Source organism: Podarcis cretensis (assembly GCF_951804945.1).
Source record: "Podarcis cretensis genome assembly, contig: SCAFFOLD_36, whole genome shotgun sequence".
Taxonomy (NCBI): domain Eukaryota; kingdom Metazoa; phylum Chordata; class Lepidosauria; order Squamata; family Lacertidae; genus Podarcis; species Podarcis cretensis.
Window position 1 is genome coordinate 84,751 of NW_027647825.1, and position 9,250 is coordinate 94,000.

Sequence of the window (9,250 nt, forward strand, 5' to 3'; positions counted from 1 at the left end):
CTTCCGAAATCTTGATTAATCCAATTACATTCAGTCCTGATCGTAGTCTGTTATCAACAACTACAGAGTTCTGGACTTCCATTCGTATTAACACATTTAATAAATTTTATTTCTGCAGAAGGAGTTCTGTATCCTGTAAATTCCCTGTGTGAGAAGTTTATTTTTCCATTTGTTTCTTCATTTTTCCTGTTCTGATCATGTCGTACGCAGCATCTCTACTTACACTTTTTTGCTCTTTCTTTTTTTAAAAAATAATAATATTTATTAACATTTTAAAGAGTACAAAAGAAAGAAAAGGAATTAAACAAAACAATACAATACAATACAAAAACAAAAACACCACACAACACCAACCCCAAAACATTAAATTAACAAAACCAAACAAACACAATTTAAAACACATCTAATAAGTTCAGTATCTTAACTTTCATTTACTTCTTTCAACAACCTCCTCGCACCTCCCTTTTTGTATTCCACTTTAATTAACTGTTTCAGCAATTCCTTTCCATATTCCTCTGTTTTCTGTCCTGTAATTTATCTTAACATATTCTAACCTTATTTTTCCCTTTAATATATAATTGTCTTAACATATTTTAACCTTATTTTCCCTTTAATACTCTAATAATCTATTTGTACTTAATTCCTTGTAACATTTCTACTAAAGCCATATAACTCCTTTCCAACATTTTTCTAACACTCATTAATTTTACAATATTTTTATAAATAGTCTTTAAACTTTTTCCAATCTTCTTCCACTGACTCTTTTCCCTGGTCCCGGATTCTGCCAGTCATATCTGCCAATTCCCTATAGTCCATCAGCCTGGTGATCTTCTGTCCGATGCTCTAAACTCTTTTCCAAGTCCCTTCTGCGAGTCTTCTTCATATTTATACATGAGCTTTACTTTGTCTTCCACTGATCTTATTTTCATTTTCCTTCCTTTGAGGCTAAAGAGTAGATCTCGGGGAAACTCCCACCTAAAGATGATTTTATTCCTTCTCGACAGGGCAACCAAATCTCCGTAGTTAAATCTAAGATCCAAAAGGTATTTCAGGACGTCTTTCAAAATTTCCAGTCTTGACTGTTGTTCTTCTAAGGTCTTCTGGTAGTTCCAACAGTCTCTTATTTTATTCTTCTCTTTTTTTCCCCCTCTTCCAAGTCCGAAGGCCCTCACAGTTTTAATCTCTTCTTGACCCAAGTCCCGGTCCCAAAAATCATCAAATTCCTGTGTAAGGAAATCTATCAAACTTTCCTTCTCCAGTTCAAGTAGGGCTCTGATCCTCGAAATCTGATTTTCTTTAAATTCAATCATAGCAGGCATCAACTTATGGTCATCAAATTGCATCTGTAAGGCTGGGACTCTCTCTCTCTCCAATTGTGTTACTTTAGGTTCAACGGCAATAACTTTCTCCTTAGCCTTCTCCGCAGTTTGCCATGTCAAAGTTGATTCCTGTGTCAGTTTCTGAATAGTTTCTGTATTGGTGTTCACTTTTTGTCCCAAATTGTCGATTTTGGTAATTACCACATCCACCTTTTTGTGAAGCTGTTCCAATGAGTCACTTATCTTACATAATACAATCACTAAGGCCTCAACATTCTTAACCGATTCATTTTTTTAAAAATAATTTTTATTCATTTTTCAAACACATAATAAAAACAGAACAAGACAAACAGAAGAAAAACAGAAGAAAAACAAGAAAATCAAAACACAAGCAAAAACATACAAAACAATTAAACCAATATAACTTCAAAATCATAGTTTCATACCCTTCTTTCTTTTGACTTCCCCATACCTCCCCATCCCTGCATCCTTGTTTAGTGATTCTTTAGCAACCCTTTAGTCAATTGTCTTAATTCCCTTTCATAAAATTTCCTTTAGTTTTTTAGTTACTGCTGCAGTTCTCTGCCTCTTACCCCCTGACATCTTAACATTCCTCAATTTTGCAATAGTTTTTGAGATATATTTTAAATTTCTTCCAGTCCTCTTCCACTGTCTCCTTCCCCTGGTCGCGGATTCTGCCCATCATCTCAGCCAGTCCCATAAAGTCCATCACCTTTGTTTGCCATTCCTCCAGAGTAGGTAGTTCTTGCATCTTCCAATGCTTTGCCAGTAGAATTCTTGCTGCTGTGGTGGCATACATAAAGAAAATCCTATCCTTCTTTAACACCAATTGGCCAACCATGCCCAAGAGAAAAGCCTCTGGTTTCTTAGGAAAAGTCCACCTAAGGACCTTCTTAATTTCATTATAGATCATTTCCCAGAAAGCTTTAACCTTTGGGCAGGTCCACCAAAGGTGGTAAAAAGTGCCTTCAGTCTCATTACATTTCCAACACTTATTGTTAGGCAAGTGGTAAATTTTTGCAAGCTTGACTGGGGTCAGGTACCACCGATAGATCATTTTCATAATGTTTTCTTTTAAAGCATTACATGCAGTAAATTTAATACCGGTGGTCCATAACTGTTCCCAGTCAGCAAACATAATATCATGACCGATATCTTGTGCCCATTTAATCATAGCTGATTTCACCGTTTCATCCTGTGTATTCCATTTCAACAGCAAGTTATACATTTTTGATAAATTCTTAGTATTGGGTTCCAACAATTCTGTTTCTAGTTTTGACCTCTCTTTCTGGAATCCTATTTTCCTGTCCTGTTTGAATGTCTCATTTATCTGATGATAATGCAACCAATCTCGAACCTTGGGCTTTAATTTCTCATAACTCTGAAGTTTAACCCTTTCACCATCATATTCTAAAATTTCATGATATTTTGGCCATTTAGAGTCCATATTAAGCTTTTTTACTTCCCTCGCCTCCATTGGTGACACCCACCTGGGGGTTTTACTTTCCAACAGATCTTTATATCGAATCCAAACATTATACAATGCTTTCCTTACAATATGGTTTTTAAATCCTTTATACACCTTTACCTTGTCATACCATAAATATGCATGCCAACCAAAACTATTGTCGTACCCTTCCAGATCCAAAATGTCCGTGTTCTCAAGAAGTAGCCAGTGTTTCAACCAGCAAAAAGCTGCCGATTCATAATAAAGTCTTAAGTCCGGCAGGGCAAACCCCCCTCTATCTTTTGCATCAGTTAAAATCTTAAATTTTATTCTGGGCTTTTTGCCCTGCCAGACAAATTTTGATATGTCTTTCTGCCACTTCTTGAAACAGTCCATCTTGTCCAAAATCTGCAGCGTCTGAAATAAAAATAGCATTCTAGGCAATACATTCATCTTAATAGTAGCAATTCGGCCTAACAAGGAAAGTTTCAGCCTTGACCATATTTCCAGATCTTTCTTTACTTCTAACCAACATTTTTCATAATTATCCTTAAATAAGTTCACATTCTTAGACGTTAAGTTTATCCCCAGGTATTTTACCCTTTTCGTTATTTCCATGCCTGTTTCATTCTGAAATCTCTCTCTTTCTTCCATTGTTAAATTTTTCTCCAACACTTTCGTTTTTTGTTTGTTCAATTTAAAACCTGCTACTCGACCAAATATTTCAATTAGTTCTAATACTCTTTTAGTGCTAGTATCTGGCTGTTGCAGGGTCAAAACTAGGTCATCTGCAAATGCTCTTAATTTGTAGTGTCTAACTCCGACCTGAACTCCTTTAACCAACTGGTCCTTTCTAATCATATTTAACAAAACCTCCAGGACTGATATAAAAAGCAGAGGGGATATTGGGCATCCCTGCCGTGTACCTTTTTCTATAAATATTTCTTCTGTTACCACATTATTTACAATTAACTTAGCTTTTTGTTTAGAAAATATTGCACCTATACCGTTTTCAAAACCTTGGCCTACCCCCATCCCTTGGAGATTCTTTTTCATAAAAGTCCAACAGATGTTGTCAAAGGCTTTCTCCGCATCCACAAAAATCAGAACTGCCTTCCTGTTAATATCAACGTCTAACAACTCCAAAATGTCTATAATGTTCCTCACATTGTCTGACATATGTCTCCCTGGGAGAAAGCCTGTTTGGTCCTTATGAATCTCCTCTATCAACACTCTTTTCAATCTTTTTGCCAAAATGTCTGCAAAAATTTTATAATCCACGTTAAGTAAAGATATAGGGCGGTAGTTTCTAACCTGGTTCTTCCCAGTCTCTGTTTTCGGTATAAGTGAAATGAAAGCCTCTTTCCACGATTCAGGTGCCTTTTTCCCCTCCAAAATTTCATTGCAAACTTCCTTCAGTGGTTGTATCAGCCATTCTTTCAACGCTTTGTAGTATTTAGCCGTCAGGCCATCTGGTCCTGGTGATTTTCCCAATTTCATGTTTTGAATGGCACCCTCTATTTCTTGTTCTGTTATTTTCTCATTTAAGATCCTTTTGCTTTGTTCTGAAATTTTTGGTAGACCGTATTTTCTGATAAATTCTTCTATTTCTTGTTTGTTAACTGGCCCTTGTGCATACAGTTTCTTAAAAAAACTTTGGAAGCAATTATTTATCTCATTAGGTTTGTGGATAATTTTTCCATCCATTTCTAGACTTGTCACAGTATTCAATTTCTGCCTTTTTTTCAATTGCCATGACAGAAGTTTCCCACATTTATCCGCTGATTCAAAAGTCTTTTGTCTCATTTGCTTTATCTTCCATTCTATCTGTTGATTCATAAGCTCCATGTATTGCATCTGATAAAACTTTATTTCTCTCAAGATCTCATGGGACTTTGGTTTGGACCTCAATTTCTTCTCTCCTTCTTTTATTTTTTCTAAGATTTTTTCTTTCCTCTCATTTTGTTTCTTCCTCTTTATAGAATTCTGTTGAATTAGGAAACCTCGCATCACGGCTTTACTTGCGTCCCAAATTGTTCTTTTCTCCACTTCTGTTCTCAAATTTATCTCAAAGTAATCTTTTAATGTTTTAAGGGCCTTCTTATAAATCTCTTCATCTCTGAATAGGGTGTCATTCATTCTCCATCTAAAGGATCCAGTTGTTGTTAGTTTCATCTCCATCTTCACGGCGTTATGGTCGGAGCAGGTTTTTGGGCTGATTTCTACTTTTTTTGTTGTTGACGCCAGGCTGCTAGAAATCCAAATTTGGTCTATTCTTGTCCATGTCATTTTTGCCTCAGAGAAGAAGGTTCCCTCTCTCTCAAGAGGGTTCCTTGTTCTCCAAATATCAATCAAGTCCATAGTTTCGGTCATTTCAAAAAAAGTCTTTGGTAGTCTCCCTTCTTTTGAAATCACTTGTCTCTGTGCTTTATCCATGTTTGTTGAGACAACTCCATTCATATCTCCCATCATTACGATTTTATAGTCTATAAAGTCGATTAGTGTCTCATGCAGCTTCTTAAAGAATTCGGCCTTCCCTTCATTTGGGGCGTATACTCCGACTATCAAAATCTTTTCTCCTTGAATTTGTATTTCAATTGCCAGGTACCTTCCTTGTTCATCTTTGAATATCAATTTTGGAGCCAATTTTTCCTTCGCGTAGATCACCACACCTCTTTTCTTCACTTTGTCTGATGAGATAAATTCCTGTCCAAGCCTCTTATTTATCAATAATTTCCTATGTATCCTGGCAATATGGGTTTCTTGCAGACATATTAAATCTAATTGTTCTCTCTTCAAAATGTGGAAAACTTGACGTCTTTTCCGAGGAAGGTTCAAGCCATTACAATTCCAGCTAAGAAGTTGCAGAGACATTTTGTATTTAAGTGCCTGTTCCTCCAACTGCTCCAAGCTTCTGTTGTTCCTCCGATGGTGGTGGTAAAAGTCCAAATGATAAATTTGCTATGTCAGGTGGTTCTTTCTCCTCTACAGTTCCTTTCTGCAGGTCCTCCGCGTATCTCTCCAGAAACTGTTCTTTATCCTGAATTGTTCTTATTTTGATCTTCCTTCCTTTAAAGTTGAAGGACAGTCCTTGTGGGAACTCCCATCTAAATGGTATGGTATTTTTCTTCAGCAGGTCAACCAAATTTTTATAGAGGGTTCTCACCTCTAAGATGTATTTGGGGATGTCTTTAAAGATCTGTATTTGACTATTTTGGATCACCAGTGGCTTTTGATAGTGTAGGTTCAATATTTTATCTCTTTCTTCCTTTGATCTCAGTGTAATAAGACAATCCCTTGGTTTCTTGTCCTGCCCAGTCGAAAGGCTGTTGTTATCTCAAATTCATCTTCTTCGGCCCATTCCTCTTGCCAGAAAGCTATAAAGTTCTCTGTAAGGAATTCCACAAGGCTGTCCCCTTCCCTTTCAGGAACCAATCTTAATTTTAGATTTTTCTCTTTCCTCTGAAGTTCCAGTAGAGAGAGGGTTGCATCATGCTCATTCACTTTTTTAATGATGGGCCCAAACTTTTCCCTTGTCTCCTCTGCAGTGTTTTTTGCACTTTCCGCAATCTTTCGTGTTTCAGAGCTCTCTTGAATTAATCTATTTATAGAATCTGTGTTAGACGTTACGCTGGCTGTATTTACGTCCAATCTTGCTGTCAGCTCTGTCAATTTTTTGGAATTCTCTGTCGACAGCTTTGTCAATGCTTCCAAGGATTGGTTTATTTTGAGGAGTGCCTGTGTCATAGGATCCATAGAAGCTGTTGCTGCTTTTTCCTGTGCAGCTGGTGTTGTGCCTGATATTGAGCCCCTTTTCTTCTGAGATTGCTTTGCTTTAAGCCTTGTTACTATCTCTTCTGTTGGGCCACTCATATCCTCAAGGTCGTTCTCACAGAAGTAGTTTCCAAGTGGAAAATCCCACTGTTTCTTTTTCAGTGCAACAGTTTCACTTGAGACCCTCTAGAGGGAGCATTCAATTGTATCCAAATAGCAAGGAAAAACAAAGGAGCAAGGAAGGATAACAGTAGCCAACAATTTCCAAAGTCCACACTGTAAATTCTCAGTCTTTCAATATAACCAAAAATGCAGCAGGCTAAATTAAAGTCCAGTAACTTTGTTTCAGACAAATCCCCAGTTTGCACAGTTTAGTATGACAGTTCACTTCCCGGTGCCTTATTTGGGCAGCCCGACCTGGGGAATTTGGCAGTGAAAGATCTTATTTTCCCATTAATTTTCCAGCAGATTATCAATGTCCAAATCCCTTCCCCCCTTCTCCTGCCTGTCGGGGGGGAAGTTTAAGTCCGATGTCAGGTTTGACAGTTTAAAAATTTTTTTCCCTTCAAATGCAGCTTGCTTTTTCGTTGCTTTGTTTATCATGCAGCTCCGGGGAGGCAGACTTCCTTAGTTTATGCCTTTCCCGTTTTCAGCCAAATTTCCAATTTTAATGTCCCGTCAATCTCTTGATCTTACTCACGGGTGTTGTAGTCAATTTTCAGTTGCAGGAAGGAATCGGCGCTCTCTGCTCATGGCGACGCGGCTTCACTCCGCTAGCTGGGTGACGACTCTCAGCACCGCGCTTACCCCGATGCCGCTCCGAAGCCTTTAAAAAGGCTCCTTCACCGTACCGGGGGGCACAAAAGGTGCCCACCGAATCTCCTTTGTTCACAGGCTCCGCGCCTGTGATTTTAGGGGTCCCCCGCTCGCCGTAGCGGGTCGGACCCGAACTAGCGGAGCAGTCCTGCCTCGGAGCTCGAGGCTAGGACCGCCATTAAGCGCTGGCGCCGACCGGAAGTCTCCCATTCTTAACCGATTCAAGGTCCCCAGAATCTCACAGGTTTTTATCTTGCAGCTGGAAATTCCCCCAGCTCAACTCTTGTGACAGTTTCAAAGGCTTCCTCTAGAGGGAAACAGTTCCTCTAGAGGGAAACAGTTTCTATTTGTATTAGTCCTTTTAAACTCAATTCAAACAATAAAGTTGGTTTCAATTTTCTGTTCTTTTTAAACGCAGACGGAGACAGTGTCAGTGAACGTTCTAATCATGGTCAGTCCTGTTGGCAGCCGTTTCCAGGATCGGATTTTTTACCGATGGAAATTTAGTCCTTTACAATAGGCTTTTTGAGGCTTCAGCTTGCATCCTCATTGCTTCAGTCTATTTACAAAAGGGGAAGGTGGACTTCCTGTTTTAGAGGTCCCCGTTTCGACACCAAATTAAGACGTTTAAAAATCCAATTCTCCACTCTACTCACGGGTAGTTGCTTTAAGATTGTCCACAGGAAAAAGTCAGCGCTCTCTGGCAACAGCTATGCGGCTTCGCTCCGTGGAAGAAGCAGTCAATTCGAAGCACCGCGCCGCTCACCCCACGTCGCTCCGGATCCCCAAAACCGGGTTTCCCTGCGAGTACCCCACTCTCTTTTTCTCCTCTTGCTTTTTATCAGTTTTTTGGCATTTAGGGGGAGGTTTGCCGAATCATTTATGTAGCAAACATGGGCTCCCCTCCCCCCTCACATACCATATTTTTCTACAAAGGAGATCTTTCCAGTTCTAAACATTGCGACTCTGTAGCTGATTCACTTGGCAGTTTATAATCTTGTCCCATCCATCCTGCACACATCTGTAAATTAGAGTCAATTTCACCCTAATAAATAGAAGAGCCTCTGCATCTTAATGGCTGTGTCGGGGAGTTACCGTTAGGTGAAGTGCTTTGGCTCCCAGCATCTTCCTGCCTCCCAGATTCCATGCTGGAGTGAGAGCCAAAACGATCTGCGGGTGAAGCTCACTCCCCCCGAGCCCTGGGGGGAACTTGCAAGGACAATTAACCTCAAAATCATCCTTGTTTTTCTCCGCAAATGATCTCCACTAATGTGGGAGCTGCACCCATTAAGGCAGGAAGCACCGGAAGTCATCAATGTTTTTTCTAAAAAATATTGAAAGGCAGCCACTGTTGTTTCTGGTATTGTTTCAAAACCTACTTTAGTTATTTTTATTGTTTGCTTGTAATTCGCCTTGCAATGCTTTTGAAAAGTGATTCATAAGTTAGTTAAACAATAATACATACTAATTTGAGGGGGAAAGCAAGGGGATATACAAGGGGGTTGGACTCGATGGCCCTTGTGGTCTCTTCCAACTCTATGATTCTATGATTCTATGATTCTAAGGCACCAAACTGCTCCCCCCTTCACTGGAAATCTTATTCAGAAACTTATTAGGTTTCTGAGATTTCAGCAGGCATTGCTTGCAAATTTACAAGCCTATTTTCACAGGGATTAGAAAGAAAGAAAAATCTGAGCATTTTAGGAAGCTGAATTCTACACTTTTTGGATTTCCTGTTCTTCTGTGGAACTGTAGCCTTCACAAAGCCCTGCCCATGTAGAGCTGTGTTGTGGCATGTCCATAATAAAACTGCATAGAAAAAGCCACTCAGCCTTTTGATCTCACCCAGTCCCTTTTCCACCTGTGGATGCTT